We start from the raw sequence: 16539 nt of genomic DNA on the forward strand, positions 1-16539 counted from the left end.
ATCAGTGATTATTTTATCTTTTCTTCTAGGTCACTGATAAAAAATGTCATATAGTGTAGGAAGAAGAACCAATCACTGCAGAACCTCACTGTAAATAGACTCGCTTGATGATTACTCCCCATTTACAATTACATTTTGATACCTCTGTTAGCTAGTTTTCAATCCATTTAACATGTGCCACATTAATGTTGTATCATTCTCATTTTTTAATCAAAATGTCATGCAGTACCAAGTCAAATGCCTCACAGAAGTCTAAGTACATTATGTTAACACTATTACCTTTATCAATCAAACTTGTAATCTCATCAAAAACAGAGATCAAGTTAGTTTGACAGGATCAACTTTCAACAAACCCATGTTGATTTGCATTACTTACATCATGCTCCTTTAATTCTTTATTTATCAAGTCCTGTATCAATTGCTCCATCATCTTGCCATTAGGACTGATGTCAGGCTGACAGGCTTATAATTTACCCTTTTTAAAAAAATTGACACAACAGTAGCTTTCTTACAGTCTTCTAGAACGTCCCCTGTGCTCTAAGACTTATTCAGAATCAAAGGTCATGGCCCAGCTAGCTACGCAACCAGGTCTTTTAAAACAAACTCTTGGATGCAAGTTATCTGGACCTGCTGATTTTAAAATGTATAACTTTAGTAGTTTCTGTTAAACATCCTCCAGAAACTATATCATTTTTTTTTCCCCAAATACAGAACAGAATGCTGCACTGATGTTGATAATTCTATCATTCCCATCTAGTAATGGACCATAGCCCTCCTCCTCATTGTCCTGAACTCTGTTGGACATAGACGTGTCCTTCTGTCCCTTTGCTTCCCTTACCACTTTTCAATAATTCCTAACTTCTGAATTCTATTCATTATTATTAACTTCTTCTTTCTTCCATTTGTTTTATATATATTTTTTTTATAGCTGCTTTTACTTCCCTGCTAAACCATGTCAGTTTTTTAACCAGTCTGGCCTTCTTCCTCAATTGTGACTTTTTGGCAGCTAGTAAAGTGTTCTTGAATGATTCCCAATTATCATTCACATTTATTTGATTAAATTTTTTCTCTCAGCTGATTCTAGCTTTGTGAAACTGGCCCTATCAAAGCTCTGTCAAGAATTCTCCCGGGGTTGGCTGCATCACCTTTTAGTTAGGAAAATATCGTCTATAATATTTAAAAATTCCAAGGATGTTTTTAGTACTGGCAGCAGGAGACCTCCAGTACATGTCACTCAGATTGAAATCCCCCCATGATCATGCAGCTTTTTCCTATACATTATGGATAGGTGTATAAGGAGGCAGTCATTCTGTTCCCTAGTGATTGGGTAGTTTGTAGTGGACACTAACTAACACTTGTTCTTGTGTTTTATATGATAAAACATTGATCCATAAACATTCAAGATCATTTTCTTTGTGTTATCAATGACCTGGAAACAAATAATACCATTTTTGACATAGAGAGCCACCCCCCTCCATTTTTGCCTACTAAGTCCTTTCTAAATAGGTCAGAACCATTGATTTTAACATTCCAATTGTGTGAATCAACCCAGCAAGTTTCAGTAATACCAAATAGATCAAAATTATGCTCATCAGTGAGTAATTCCAATTCCTCTTGTTTGTGACCCAGGCTCCTAGCATGGGTGTACAGGCAATTAAAGAATTTATCTTCATGTCCTTTGGTTCTTTTGTTCTCAATGTCTCAATTTTGTGCTGAGTGCTCATAACTTCCAAGCTACACAGCCCCAGTCCCTATAGAAAGTGGACCAATGTTCCACAAAATCAACGCCCTCTACCCTGCACCACTTACCTATCCAGTGGCTCACTTCCAGAATCTTCTGCCTTTCTTTGCTCACAGGACAGGAAGGATCTCAGAGAAGGTCACTTGTATTGAGTTCAACTTGCCAAAACATTTGGCTTGCATCCAAGATGGGAAATATTCTTTCTACAGCTGGTCAAAGCCTACAAATGGGTTTTTCACTCCATGGAAAAATTCAACTTTTTGGCAAAAAAATCTAAAACCAATTTTTTTTTTTTTGCTAAAACGCAAAACTTTCTATTGGAAATGCTGCTACATTGCCTTATGAAAGTTCTGGTTCAGGCACCTCACGCTCCATTCTCCTCTAAAGACTGGGATTCCTGGCTGCACTACATCTCCCAGGTGGCACCAGAGTTTCCTCAGTTCCTGAGCTCTTGCTGTGCATATTTGGAGACATTGTCAGGCCGGGGAGTCCAGCCAATAGAGCAGATTGGGGGCACAAGGCACCTGAACTGCAACTCCCATGAGGTAGTGTGATGGCACTTCCAAAATCAAAATTTTCAAATTTCATCCAAAAGACTTTCAGTAGTTAGACAAAAATGTTCAGTTTTTGTGTATGTTTGGGGGGTGTCTTTGTTCTCTTATTTCACAAAATGTTGACATTTTCCATAGGAAGCAGTCTTTTTTCATGAAAAATTAATATTTGTCTAAACCAGTCTTCCATAAAAAATAGTTAAGAGAAAATCTCCAGTGTCCTCATTCTTTCATTTCAAAGTCTAGATATGACCTCCTCAACTGTTTTCAGTGACTAGTGCTTGCGTTTGATTATCTTCTTCAAATCTTTTGGACCTATGTAAATCCTTAACTTACTAGTTTTATTACAGTGACCCAAGTGGTTGGTGTCTGTATTTGCTTACTACAACTATTTCACTCTAAAGCCAAGTGCAACTTTGACATCTTTTCTCAGTGCAAACAAGACCGTGTGGGGAATGTACATTTGGTGGCACATTGAGATCAATATAATGTGATTTTATCATGCATCCCACTCCATTAAACTCTCAACATTTTTAAATCTTGTGTATCTTGTTCTGTAGACAAATTACGTATCCATTTGCTCATCTGCACTTGCAGAATGCTCTACAGGGCTCCTTTCTCCTGGCAGTCCATCCCAGCCCCTCTGGCTGTTGTACTCATTGTGGGGTGCTGTGGCTCCAACCAACAAGTTCCACAGGTTGACTATACATGGTATGAAGAAGTACTTCCTGTTATTCGTTTTAAACCTGCTGCCTATTAATTGCATTAGGTGACCCCAGTTTGTGTGTTATGTGAAGGAGTAAACAACACTTCTCCCTTCACTTTTTCCAACACATTCATGACTTTATAGACCTCTATCATATTCCCCCTTAGTCAACTCTTTTCCAAACAGAAAAATCCCACTCTTCTTAATCTCTCCTCCTACAGAAGCTGTTCCATAGCCCTAATCATTTTTGTTGCCCTTCTCTGTACCTTTTCCAATTCTAATATATCTTTTTATAGATGGGGTGACCAGAACTGCATGCACTAGTCACGGTATGGGCATACCATGGATTTATACAATGGCATGATATTTTCTGCCTCATTATCTATCCCTTTCCTAATGGTTCCTAACATTCTGTTTGCTTTTTTGACTGCTGGTGCATGCTAAGCAGATGTTTCCAGAGAACTATCCACACTCCAAGATCTCTTTCTTGAGTGTTAAGAGCTAAATTTAGATCCCATTATTTTGTATGTATAGTTGGGATTATGTTTTCCAATGTGCATTACTTTGCATTTATCAACATTGAATTTCACCTGCCATTTTGTTGCCCAGCCACCCAGTTTTGTGAGATCATTTGTAACTCTTCAGAGTCTCCTTTAGACTTAACTATCTTGAGTAATTTTGTATTGTCTGCAAATTTTCCCACCTGTTTACCCCTGTTTCCAGATCATTTATGAATAAGACTAAGATTTTGTCACACATCTTTTTAGTAAAAATCACAGACAAGTCATGGGCAATAAAGAAAAATTCATGAAAGCCCACGACTTTTACTAAATATATGCATGACAAAATGGGAAGCTGCAGGGTCTCCCACACCACCGCTGGTGGCCTGCCTGGGAGCTGCAGGGCACCTCCACAGGATCTGGGAGCTCTGGGGCACCCCGGCTGCCCGCGGTGGCTCCAAGCTCCCAAGGGCCCCACTGCCTGTTGCAGCCAGGGATTGCGGGGCCCCACAGCGGCTCGAAGCTCCCAGGGGGGCCCTGGCCAGGAGCTCCTGGGGCCCTCCCTTCCCCACCCGCAGCGGGTAGGAGCTCAGAGCCCCGCAGCTCCCAGCCATCACAGGCGATAGCGGGACCCTGCAGTTCCCGCACATGGTGAGCTCAAGTCACAGAGGTCTCTGGATTCCGTAACTTCCGTGACCTCTGTGACAAAATTGTAGCCCTATTTATGAATATGTTGAATAACACTGGTCACAGAACAGGACACCACTACTTACCTCTCTCCACTGTGAAAACTGACCATTCATTCTTACCCTTTGTTTCCTGTCTTTTAACCAGTTACTCAGCCAAGGACCCTCCCTCTTATCCCATGACTGCTTACTTTACTTAAGAGCCTTTGGAAAGGCACCTTGTCAAAGGTTTTTTGAAAGTCCAAGTACACTATAGCCACCGGACCACCCTTCTCCATGTTTGTTGACCCCCCTCAAAGGATTCTAATAGATTGGTGAGGAATGATTACCCTTTACAAAAACCATGTTGACTCTTCTCCAACAAATCACGTTCATCTGTGTCTGATAATTCTGTTCTTTACTATAGTTTCAACCAATTTGCCTGGTACTGAAGTTAGGCTTAGCTGCCTGTGATTGCCGGGATCACCTCTGGAGCCTTTTTTAAAAATTGGTGTCACATTAGCTATCCTGTCTGCCCCTGCTCTCCAACTCCCAGATGCTCTGAATCTTAATTCCTGCTCCCAAACCCTATTTTGCCTCCTTCCTGACTTTAAATCTGCAGAATATGCTAAATAACTCAGTGCCTGCAGTAGGCTGCTTGTTAATGCTGACCACGTGGACTTCAGAATGTCTGCTAGGAGGCAAAGGGGAAGGGTGGAGCCTGGGCAAATAGAAAAGAGCTGGCATGCAGAGGTTAGGTAGGTAGGAACCATGCTGAGTTTGTAAGTTCCAGAAAGTTCCCTGCTCCCTAGAACCCAGTGTGATCTAGAACTCCCTGTTCCCTAGCTTCCCCAGCCCTTGAGAGTTTAAGAGTGCCATAGGTATCTTTCACTCTGTCTCCCAACACATACCAAAGATTTCAATTACATTAAAAAAAAAAAACCTAATGAAATTACCAAGCAAAAATAAACTTTTTTATCCTGAGTTAAGGCTGCACACATCGAACAGTAGGAGGTGAAAAAATGTACAAGAACTTTTTAAACAGAGAAACCATCATTACAAACTCAGGAATTTCAGTAATAAGATAAGAATTGTTTTAAAATTTTAATAGTTTAATACTTTTTGTTTGTTTGTGAATATGTTTATTATAAGATATTTAAAATAGTTTCTTTAAATCTTAAGTTAAGTTGATTTGTGCAACTGGGAACTTTACCTTCATCTTTTCCTGGGAATATATAAAATCATTAAGATTAGTCATTTATAATTGCACAAAAGCAACAAATTTAGAGTACCCGGGGTGCCTTATAAAAACATGCAACAAACAAAGCTACAAACAGCTGAAAAGTGGACTGCTCCAAGTAAAATACACCTTCACTGGATACTCCTTTTCCTTCATTTAGTGTTAACTTAAACAACAAAACATAAAGCTCAATCTTAAGCAAAGAAAAGCTTTTTTCTTTTTTTCTTTTTTTTTTTTAGCTTGTTCCTAGATCCCCCTACCTCAGAGAGAGGCTCCAATCCCCTTATTTCTTCAGCTAAATCCAACAGAATAATAGCTCTTATGCAGGGTTATGGGCACCTGGCAATAGAGTGACTCAGAAGAAAATAATCCACCACCCTATTGCAAAGGGTTATAACGATACGGCTTCGGTGATCTCAGCTACAGCTATCTCAACAAGTATAATAAAACTAAACACTCATTCTTAGAGATGATGGTTTGAGGCACATTGGAAAGCTTGTATTGCCACTAGGTCTGCTCTATCTGTTGTATGGCTAAATAGAAGGGGACAAATTCATTGTTGCACTATGTCCCCATGTGCTAATGAGGCTGACACAAAGGAGTCATAGGCCCAGAGTAAACTCTCCCTCAAGGAATATCCCCAAGCACAAAGGGCCCTTGCATAGCCTCTGCAAGACCCGAAGTGCTCACAGTGACCCATAGGAGGCCATTGTAGCAGAAGCACAAGTTAAGGCATGTCTCAGGTTAGGCATAACCTGGAGGAGTCATGTTAAACAACATGGTGTTAAAACATGACTTTACAGCCAGTGTAGATTGGGACAAGTACTGTTTAATAGCATGTCAGATGATCATGGGTAAACCCTGGTTATAGTAGGTTTACCCACAATTAGCTGACACAATGTTAAACACAACCAGTCTATGTCTACACTTACTGCAAAGACACATTTAGAACCGTATCAGTTAATACAGCTCCTCAAGGTCACGTCCTAACACTTCCTAATTTTCTATTGAAGGCAAGCACCATGTGAACTCCAATACATAAGGTCTGTTAGTACCAGAATACCTGAAATGTGCTCTGTAGAGCCTGCCTTTGGGCCTCACTGATGTGGGACACTTAGCATGATAAAGGAGAATCTTAACCTTATGGGTCTTTTTAAAAGTAGATTTCTAGCTGATTGCCTTGTGGCACTAGCCTTGAAAATATAAACCAATTAAAAGTGACTGTAGGAATGTATGGAAGAAGCAGCTGGACTCCACTTCTGCAGTAGGAGGCTGAAGAGAACCCAAAAATCACACAAACTTTTTATGGAAAATGAGGATGTTAAGTTTAGAGAATATCCCAAAGAACTTTCTCACTAACCCTCCCCCAGCAGTTTTGCTCTTTCATATGCATAGTGACAGGACAGTGGTGGAAATATTAAGTGAAGGCAGGTAGGAAATGATCTGCAGGTCCACCCAAAGCTAGATGTGATGCTCCATACTTGAGGAGTCATCTTCTCTGATACATAATTAATAAGTGACATGAGGATGAGAATTCATTCTTACTAGTCATGCCTTCCATGAGTTCATTCATCTTTTTTGCTAGTTGTATCTTGTCCTCTGAGGAGTTGCAGCTGTTGAAATGTAATAAATTATTCCAAAAGGTGCAGCATGTTCTAGTGCTCAGAAAAGTCTGGCATTTTTACAACTTGTGATTTTGGCTGAACCACACTGGAATCTCACTGGGCAAATATGATCCATGCAAAAGATTTTTTCAGCTCTCCTTTAAAAAGCCCCATGTATTTATCTTATGCTTTTTTTCTACTGAACATACTTACTTGATCATAAACTACTGAGAACTAGAAATGATGAGGACCTGAGAGAGAAAACATGGACCTGAAAAACTGAGGTGATCCTAACGTTTCACTGAACAGTGCTCACTGAATTAGCAGCTATTCAATATTTTGTTTTAGCCACATTGTTAAAATTGGCTCCAGGCCTTACTTCCATTATTCAAACCCTGCCCTGAAGACAGAATTAATAATTTCCTCATGGGCCTTTCTACTGCACTCATCACTTGAGTATCTGAGAGCTTCACAAACATTAATGAATTTATTTTCACAACACTGCTGTGAGGTGAGGGGGTATTATTATCACCATTGAGCAGATGGGGAACTGAGCCACAGAGAGATTAAGGTCAAAAGTATCCACTGATTTTGGTTGCCCAATCTGAGACACCTAGGACTTGATTTTTCAGAGTACTCGACGTTGTGTAGTACTTTATATGTCCAGAGCACAGCTCCCATTGACTTCAGTTGCAGTGTGAGTGCTCAGCACTTCTGCAAATCAGACCTCAAGGCCTGTGAATCTGTGTAGCTCGAAAGCGTGTCTCTCTCCCACACACAGGTTGGTCTAATAAAAGATATTACCTCACCCACCTTCTCTCTTTAAGCAGCTGAGGAACACACAGTTAGTGACCGCCTATGAAAAGTCTGGTTAAAGTGACTTGACTAGCATCTCATAGGAACTCTGTGGCAGAGGCAGGGATAGAATCTAGTTCTACAGAGCAGCATTCAACTGTTTTAACAGTGAGACCACCCCTTCTCTTCTGGCAATTCCCTGCCTCCACACCTTCCAACTTCTGCAACAAATGAGATGTGGAGCATACAGACAAAAGCCTCATTCATTACACAACCACAATTCATCCCCAGAGCAAGTCCATCCTGTGCACTAAATCAGGGGTTCTGTGGAAAAAGTAGTATATGATCATGTAATTAAATACTGCATCATAATCCATACACACAAGAGGGCTGAATTAAAGGTTCCACAGACAATCTTAATTCTGGCATTTCCTAACGTTGAGTGCTTGATTTGTAACTTTAATGTTCTTTTAATGCAGTTTTGTGTGTGTAATTTCCTAGGTATTTTTTAAAGCAAGTTAAATAAACCAAAATTTCACCATGTGAAACCATACTGACATCCACATTATTCATCAGCAAGGTTGGAACATTTAGATCCACCACATAGACTTCTGCCGCTGGAGCTAATAGAGTAACTGAAAGCAGTAGTAAGTTGTCCTCTAGGTCAGGGGTTCTCAACCTTTTTCTTTCTGAGCACCCCCCACTGTCCCCAACGTGCTATAAAAACTCCACAGCCCAGCTGTGACAACAACTGTTTTTCTGCATATAAAAGCAAGCACCAGCTTTAGGGGGTAGCAAGGAGGGCAACTGCCTGGAGCCCCACACCACAGGGGGCACCACGAAGCTAAGTTGCTCAGGCTTCGGCTTCAACCCTGGGTAGTGGGGCTCAGGGCCCCAGGCTGCAGTCCCATGAGGCAGGACTTCGGCTTTCTGCCTGGGGCCTAGCAAGTCTAACGCCAGCCATGCTTGGTGGACTCCCCGATACCTGCTTGTGGCCCTCAAAACAGCCCCAAACTCCTGGTTGAGAACCACTGCTCTAAATGGACAAAAAGAAAAAGGAGATGAGACACCCACTTGGCAAATACCTATGAAACCAATTTGCAAACAGCAGAGAAATGTTGAAACTCAAGAATCTTGGATTCCAACTAGGCTCTGGAGGGGAGTGTTCTCGAGTGGGCAGACTCTTCTGCCTCAGTTTTCTTCAGCTTCTCTCAGTCCTGTCTCTTACTACCACTTCCTGTGTTCCTCATCCCAGTCATCTCTCCAACCTAATGGCTCTTTGTCTCTGTCTCAGGGCATTTCTACTCTGCACATTTACTTATAGCAGCATAATACATACATAAGAACATCAGAATGGCCATACTGCATCAGACCAATTATCTACCTAGCCCAGTATCTTGTCTTGCAACAGTGGCCAGTGCCAGGTGCTTCAAAGGGAATGAACAGAACAGGGCAATTATTGAGTGATCCATCCAGTCATCTAGTTCCAGCTTTGGGAAGTCAAAAGTTTAGGCACACCAAGAGCACGGACTAGCATCCTTGACCACCTTGGTTAATAGCCATTGATGGACCTATCCTCCATTAACTTATCTAGTTCTTTTTTGAACTGAGTTATACTTTTGGCCTTCACAACATCCCCTGGCAAAAAGTTCCACAGGTTGACTATGCGTCACGTGAAAAAATACTTCCTTATGTTTGTTTAAAACCATTAATTTCATCAGGTGACCCCTAGTTCTTGTGTTATGTGAAGCTGTAAATAATACTTCCCTACTCACTTTCTCCACATCATTCATGATTTTATAGACCTCCATCTTGTCATCTCTTCTCTAAGCTGAACAGACACCGTCTTTTTACTCTCTCCTCATATGGAAGCTGTTCCATATGCCTAATCATTTTTGTTTTCCTTCACTGTTCTTTTTTCCGACTCTAATATATATATTTTGTGATGGGGTGGCCAGAACTGCATACATTGTTCAAGGTGTGGGTGTACCATGGATTAATATAGTGGCATTATGATCTTTTCTGTCTTATATATCCCCTTCCTAATGGTTCCTAACATTGTTAGCTTTTTTCAAAGCTGCTGTACATTGAACAGATGTTTTCAAAGAACTATCCACAATGATTCCAAGATCTCTTTCTTGAATGGTAACAGCTAATTTAGACCCCATTCGTTTTATGTATAGTTGGGATGTTTTCCCATGTGCATTACACTGCACTTATCAACATTGAGTTTCATCTGCCATTTTGTTGCCATTCACCCAATTTAGTGAGATCTCTTTGTAACTCTTCGCAGACAGCTTTGGACTTACCTACCTTGAGTAATTTTGTATCATCTGCAAATTTTGCTACCTCATTGTTTACCCCTTTTTCCAGATCATTTATGAACAACACAGGTCTCAGTACAGGTCCTGGGAAGGTGGGGGGAGGGGGTTGAGCCCTCTATTTACCTCTCTCCATTTTGAAAACTGACTATTTATTCCTACCCTTTGTTTCCTATTTTCTAATCAGTCACTGATCCATGAGAGGACCTTCCCTCTTATCCCAGGACTGCTTATTTTGCTTAAGAGCCTTTGGTGGGGTCTAGGTGAAAGGCTTTCTGAAAGCCCAGATCCACTGGATCACCCTTGTCCACATGTTTGTTGACCCCCTCAAAGAATTCTAATAGATTGGTGAGGCATGATTTCCCTTTACAAAAAACATGTTGACTCTTCCTCAAGATATCATGTATATCTGTGTCTGATAATTCTGTTGTTTACTATTGTTTCAACCAATTTGCCTGGTACTAAAGTTAGGCTTACCAACCTGTAATTGCAGGATCACCTCTAGAGCCTTTTTCCTTTTAAAATCAGTATTACATTAGCTACCCTCCAGTCATCTGGTATAGAGGCTGATATAACTGATAGGTTACATTACTAACCACCACAGTTAGTAATTCCGCAATTTCATATTTGAGTTCTTTTAGAACTCGAGTGAATATTATCTGGTCCTGGTGACTTACTACTGTTATGTTAACAATTTGTTCCAAAACCTTTTCTACTGATGCCTCAGTTCCTCAGATTTGTCACCTAAAAGGAATGGCTTGGGTGTAGGGATCTCCCTCACATCCTCTGCAGTGAAGACTGATGCAAAGAATTCATGCTTCTCTGCAATGGCCTTGTCTTCCTCAAGTGGTCCTTTAGCACCTCAATGGTCCACTGGCCCCACTGACTGTTTAACACAGGGGTGGGCAAACTTTTTGGCCCATGGGCCACATCTGGGTATGGAAATTGTATGGTGAGCCATGAATGCTCAGAAAATTGAGGTTGGGAGCAGGAGGGGGGTGAGGGCTCTGGTTGAGGGTGCAGGCGCCAGGGTGGGGCCAGAAATGAGGAGTTCAGGGTGCGGGAGGGGGCTGGGGTGGGGGAGTGAGGGCTCCAACTTGGGATGTGGGCTCTGGGGTGGGGCTGGGGGTGATGAGTTTGGGGTGTAGGAGGGTGCTCCAGGCTGGGATCAAGGGGTTCAGAGGGCAGGAGGGGGGATCAGAGCTGGGGCAGGGAGCTGGGGTGTGAACAGTGGAGTAGCCAGGTGGAAAAAATGAGGAGTGGAGATAAAGAAAGGTGCCACCCGCTAGTACTCACCCGGCGGCGCTCCAGGTCTTCAGCAGCACTTCGGCGTCGGGTCCTTCACTCACTCCGGTCTTCAGCACTGAAGGACCACCCCCGACCCCGCAATGCCGCCGAAGACCGGAGCGAGTGAAGGACCCGACGCCGAAGTGCTGCTGAAGGCCCGGAGCATCACCCCAGACCCTGTTCCCCAGTGGGACCTTGAGGGCCAGCTTAAAACGACTTGCAGGCCAGATCTGTCCTTTAGTTTGCCCATCCTTGGTTTAATAGGTTTCCTACTTCTGATGTACTTAAAGGCTTTTTTCTGTTAAGTTTTGCGTCTTTAAAGAGCTGCTCATTGAAGTCTTTCATGGCTTGTTTTATTATATTTTACACTTGACTTTATGCTCCTTTCTATTTTCCTCACTAGGATTTGACTTCCCATTTTTAAAGGATGTCTTTTTGCCTCTAACTGCCTCATTTACTCTGCTGGTTTAGCCATGATGGCATTATTTTTGTTCCTCTTACCGTCTATAATTCTTTTCTTCTTCTTCTTTGGGATATTCATTTAGTTTGAGCCTCTGTTATGGTGTTTTCAAACAATCTCCACGCAGCTTGCAAGCATTTCACTCTTGTCACTGTTCCTTTTAATTTTCAGGTAACTAGCTTCCTCATTTTTGTGTAGTTCCCCTTTTTTAAGTTAAATGCTACTGTGGTGGGTTTCCTTGGTATTTTCCCTCCTATAATTATATTAAATGTAATTACATTGTAGTATCTATTATTGAGCAGTTCAGCTATATTCACCTCTTGGACCAGATCCTGTGCTCCACTTATGACTAAAACAAGAATTGCCTCTCCCTTTGTGGGTTCCAGGACTACCTGCTCCAAGAGGCTGTCATTCATGGTGTCTAGAAATTTCATCTCTGCATCCCTTCCTGATGTGACAGGTACCCAGTCAATATGGGGATAGTTGAAATCCCCCATTATTATTGCATTTTTCACCTTTGTAGCCTCTCCAATTTCTCTGAACAATTCACAATCACCATGACCATCCTGTTTAGGTGGTCAGTAGTATATTCCTGGTGCTATACTCCTATTTTTCAAGAATGAAGTTTCTTTCCATAGAGATTCTAGGGTGCACTTTGATTCATTTAAGATTTTCTCTTTATTTGACTGTGCTTTCTTTTACATATAGTGCCACTCCCCCACCCACACAACCTACTCTGTAATCCTATACATTTTGTATCCTGGTAATACTGTGTCTCATTGATTATCCTCATTCCACCATATTTCTGCGATGCCTATTATATGAATATCCTCATTTAATGCCATATACTCTAGTTCACCCATCTTACTATTTAGACTTCTAGCATTTAAAAAAAATACACAAGACAAAACCAAACTAAAATGACCTGGAAAATTTAGAGTAGGCAACAGGGGAGATTCTGTAACACATGTAGAATCCCACAGACACAGAAAGCAAATAAAGAGCACAGATTTAAAAACAAAAACAAAACAAGAGTACAGAAACAAACAGCTGCACCTATTGCATTAAGCCATTTTTTTTCCTTTGTATGTCTTATAGTTGCAATAGAGAAGCTGTGGAACATGGAGTGGGAGGCTGGAAGAGGAGATGCCCATAAGCAGGGTTTGAGCTAAAGCATTAGCCTATAACATGGCCTCAGCTACACTTCCAAAATTTAGAAAAATATTCTCACCAGTTCAGCTGGATCAGTGGTAGCACTGGGGGAGGCCACAGATAGAGAAGACTCTTGTGGTTGACCTGTTTTAACCAACATTTTGAGTAAACTTGCTTCCAGATAGAGCTCCCGCTCATGCCACCATTGATTCAGCTGAAAGACACAATTCCTCGGGACAGAGACTATCATTGGCAGGAGACTGGACAGTCATTCTCAGAGACATGAGGCAATATATGTATAAGTGTCCACATAAGTTATATCAGGATATTCAATTGGGCGGGGACAAAACACAACTTAGAAATATTGTGTATTGACCAAGCATGTTTTGAGACACAAAACAACTTGGAGAAGAATACTGACAGTGTCAGGAATGAGTAAAAGCAATTAGAAAGAACCAAGCTCACCAAAATGCTGATCTATCTTGGTACAAGATAGCTGTAGATGTTTATATTTGTTCCTAGAAGAGTATCCAAAAGTCCTATGTATGCCAGAGGCATATGGTTACTGCACTGATTTCCAAACTAAGAACTGTGTTTGCAAGATACAGGATCCCTAAAGAACTAGCAAACGACAATATTCCATTTGTAAGAAGACAAATGTGCAACTGCAGCATTGTAGGAACTGCAATTCATTCCAGTCTGACATCTACAATCTAACAAAATGGATGAAAGAACCAATCACACAACTAAGTAACTTTCACAAAATTTCTGCCTCGGTCAAAATCCCACCTCTAACTTTGCCGGACCAGCCCAGTGTAGCCTGCAGCCCAGGAATGGGCATGGTGGCCAGAACAGTTCTAATCCATGGCGATGCCACAACCCAGCAAACAGTAATACCCACAGCTGAGAGGGACACAAGCAACAGAAGATACCTCTTACCTGTTCATCTAGTAACCTAACGCAGACACACCAGCCAGCTGTCAAGAATAGGTGACACTATCAGAAGATATACTGTTATCAGAATCAGAACCTGTCAATTTTGAAACACCGGTGAAATCCTAGTCTTACTGAAATAGGAATTTTGCTCCCCAAGGGCATGTTAGGCACATCATATCCCACACTGGGCAAATTTTTAACTGGGCACGTTTTAACATCAGAAGTGCATGCCATTCAAAGCAGAGAATCGTTTGAAAACTAAACACTAAATCAGCAGTACACGCTGATCTCTAATTAAGTCAGTGCTAGGAACCTGTGACTCATAAGAACATAATGCAGAAAGCAGTCACCACCACTCATAAGAGATTTTCATGTTTTAAGTCTGGTGACAAAGACATCATTTGCTATTATGTTAATTGCATGTGGGATCTTAAAGTGCAGAAAGGTGAAATCTATTGTAAACTGACACTTTAACATGCAAGTGTGACCAGCACAGGAGCACTTCCCCCTCCTTCCACACTCCAGTTGCAGAGCCTGCACACAAAGAGCTATGTTCCAGCTGAGCTGCAGAGCAGATGTATTGCTCCAGCTCTAGCCAATAAAGTGTTTACAGTTTAATTTTCTCATCTGGGTGCTCAGGACAGGAGTGCGGGGCAGGAGAGGCCCATGGCCAGGTTCTCCTTACAACTGCTGAGCAAGAGCAAAGCTGACCACTTGCAAAATGTTGTCATTAACTCAATACCCCCGGACACTGGGTATTCATGTGGGCAGGCAGATTCAGCTACAGAGGTGCACTAGGTGGGCATTTACTTCTATTTTAAAAGACATAAATGTGCACCCTGGGTTTAGCCCTCAGGCTCCTGGGAACGGTGCCTTCAGTCAGCAAGGCTGGAAACCAATGACTTGCTCAAACCCCAGCGCCTGGGCGGGCTCCAGGGAGCCTGTAGCGAGGCTGTCTCCAGCCAAAGCAAGCAGCGCCCGGCCGGGCCGTGTCACATCGCGCGGGTGCCGTGCGGTTCGGGGTCAGGCAACCCTGCGCCCTCCATTCAGCCCGCCCGCAGCCGCGGGGCTGCACACACCGGCCAGGAGTGGGGCCCCATGCCCAGCCGGGCAGTGGCTCCCTCCTCCCCCGCCAGCAGCCCGAGCCGCGTTCCGCCCCGGCCGAGAGGAAGCGCCGCTGGGCCCGGGGCGGCGCAGTGCGACACCTACCCGCCGGGCAGCGCCCTGCCCAGTGCAGCGCTGGGGTGCAGCGTCTCGGCTCCTGCTCGGCCCCTTCCCCGTCTCTTCCGCACGGCCGGGGGGCGCCGCCCGCAGCCTGCGAGCCGAGCCCGGCAGAGGCGCGGCTCTGGGGAGCGGGCAGCGCCTGCGGGCCGTGGCGCCAGGCGAAGCAGAGCAGCGGGAGGCCAGGGGGCCGCACGCCAAGGGAGAGCCGGGGGGCCAACGCGGCTGCCGCGAGCGGCCGGGACAGGCACAGCCCTGCGCTGGCCGCCCCTCCCCGCGTGTCACTTACCTCCGTGCGCCGCAGGGGTCCGCCTCTGCCCCAGCCCTACCCCCGGCCGCGGGCCCCCAGCGGGGGGAGGAGGAGTCCGATGCTGCAGCTGGGCCTGACGTCGGCCCAGACAGCTCAGCTCAGCCGCGCTGCTGGCCGTGTCGGGTACCCTCGCCTCCCTCCGCCGTTTCCCCTCTCCTTCGCCCCGTCTGGCTCGCGCCTCCCAGAACCGCTTGGGTTGCACCGGCCTCCCCGCCTTCTCCGCCCGGCACTCCCGCTGGCGCGCACGCCTTGCCAGCTGTAGGGATTTGTCCCCCAGCCGCAGAGAGTCTCCTCCGAACGTGTAAGAAGCGCCTAGCGGCCCCAAGGCTGCCGCTCTCCCAGAGCCCTCGGGGGACACCTCAAGCGGGTGGGCGATAGCCTTGCCACAAGCTCTGCACTTGCCCCCAGCCTCCGGGGCCAGAAGGGAGTGAGGACGGAGGCAGGCTCAGCCCTTCTGGCCTTCAGGAGACCAAACACTTTGGAGCAACACCTGACTGGCCGCCAGGCAAAAAAGGATTTGGGAGAAAGGGAACCCATAGAAGGAAAGGGGGGAGTGAGAGAGGCTCGGGCCGTGGAAGGGCGGGGGGGCCTCGAAGCCTTGGGAAGGGCCTGTGGAGGGAGGGGAGCAGGGGAAGGCTGAGGGCTGCCCCGGCATTTCACCGAGATTTTCCACTGTACAAATATTTTAAAACTCCCAAAGGCAGGACAAATTGTTACAACAAGGAAGGGGTCAGCGTGAAAAGGAACAGCTACAAAAAGGGCAGTGAGTGCATGCTACACAAAACTCTAGTTCTCACCAAATCGCTCCTCTTCCGGAATTGAAGCACTGGTCCCTGACTCCCCCACAACCTCTGCTTCCCCCCTGTGCTTCGAGTCTCCCACCCACTCTGCTCCCCTGTGTCTCGACACCCCCACCCCTCCTACCTTGCTCCCTGACTCCCCCACCACCTCTGCTCTCCCCTGTGCCTTGAGACTCCCACCCAACTCCCTCACCCCTGCCCACTCTACTCCCCTGTGCCTCAACACCCCCACCTCTCCTACTTTGCTCCC

The 16539-nt window shown here is 44.4% G+C and overlaps 1 protein-coding gene across 6 annotated transcripts in view; it reads right to left on the reverse strand.

The window, feature by feature from the left end:
* PPP2R3A (protein phosphatase 2 regulatory subunit B''alpha) overlaps positions 1 to 15960 on the reverse strand; it is a 137624-nt gene extending 121664 nt beyond the window's left edge. For 2 of the 6 annotated variants that reach the window (XR_005226719.2, XM_037908574.2), the window contains exon 1: positions 15168 to 15443. The gene's annotated coding sequence lies outside the window, so the exon portion shown is untranslated. Of the gene's footprint in view, positions 1 to 13961; positions 14000 to 15167 lie in introns of all 6 variants that reach the window. The other 4 variants (XM_043521998.1, XM_043521997.1, XM_037908572.2 and 1 more) reach the window with 4 other exon arrangements.
* Positions 15961 to 16539: the final 579 nt, after the last annotated feature.

Source organism: Chelonia mydas, chromosome 9, assembly GCF_015237465.2.
Source record: "Chelonia mydas isolate rCheMyd1 chromosome 9, rCheMyd1.pri.v2, whole genome shotgun sequence".
In the NCBI taxonomy this organism is placed as follows: Eukaryota; Metazoa; Chordata; order Testudines; family Cheloniidae; genus Chelonia; species Chelonia mydas.